General features: G+C 43.2%; 1 non-coding gene across 1 annotated transcript; it reads left to right on the plus strand.

The window, feature by feature from the left end:
- The first annotated feature begins 305 nt into the window (after window positions 1-305).
- Window positions 306-377, plus strand: TRNAA-CGC (transfer RNA alanine (anticodon CGC)). The gene has a single exon. It is a non-coding gene; the product is annotated as a tRNA-Ala (tRNA).
- The last annotated feature ends 709 nt before the right edge of the window (window positions 378-1,086 follow it).

Here is a 1,086-nt window from a genome sequence, read left to right on the forward strand (position 1 = left end):
AGAAACTATACTCCCTATGATAATTCAAAAAGAAGAATTGGAAACAACAGATACAGTGAAAGCTGATATACACAAGTGTTTTATCTGTCTTCACTGGCAGTCAGACTTTCCACCTCTTAAGACTCTGAATCTTGGGGCAGGGCTGGGAAGAGCAAAATACCCCCCACTGTAAGTGAAGTCCACCTAGTGAACTGAACATTTACATATCTAAAAGGTGGGATGACATGCACCCCAGGGTCATGAATAAATTGGCTGAGTTATTTACCAAGCCAATTTTCATATTTGAAAAATCATTAATTGCAAGTGGGGATGTAGCTCAGTGGTAGAGCGCACGCTTCGCATGTGTGAGGTCCCGGGTTCAATCCCTGGCATCTCCATTATCTTCTTGTAGCCAGTGGAGCAAAATCCTTTCCACTGTAAGATCAGACTATATCTTGAGGCTGTCTCATGAGGCTGAACATGCTTGTGCCTCAGGCCACAGGACATACATCCTGCTGGAAGGTGGGTGCCAAGAACGTTCTCCACCATGGTTGAAAATTAGTGGTATTTAATTGAAGTCCCTGGTGATTGGAAAAAGGGAAACATCACTCAGTTTTTATGAAACAGAGTAGGACTGACCAAGTAGACAAAAAACTGGACATGACCCAATAGTGTGTATTTGCATCCCAGAAAGCAAAATGTATCCTGGGCTGTATCAGAAGAATGGCCAGCAGAGAGCTGGAACAGAACATCACCCCTATCAAGAAGGGTTGCAGGAGTTGGGTTTTCAGTTTGGACAATTCTCCAGGAAGACCTCATTGCTGTCTTTCAGTATTTAAAAAAGATGGAGAAGTTTTTTTTACATAGGTAAATAGTGATAAGACAAGGGGGTACAGTTCTAGACTTAGAGGAGAGATTCAGAGTAGAAGTTAGGAATACATTCTTTACTCTGAGGAACTTGAGCAGGTTGTCTAGAAAAGCTACAAATGTCTGATCCCTGGAAGTGTCCAAGGCCAGTTATAATAGGGCCCTGGGAAGCCTAATCTAGCAGGTACCAACCTTGCCCATGGCAGGAGAGTTGGAACTAGGAGACCTCTAGGTCTCTTT

This window comes from Cyrtonyx montezumae, unplaced genomic scaffold (genome assembly GCF_038088225.1).
Source record: "Cyrtonyx montezumae isolate F1298 unplaced genomic scaffold, pur_monq_1.0 scaffold_3, whole genome shotgun sequence".
NCBI classification, from domain to species: Eukaryota; Metazoa; Chordata; class Aves; order Galliformes; family Odontophoridae; genus Cyrtonyx; species Cyrtonyx montezumae.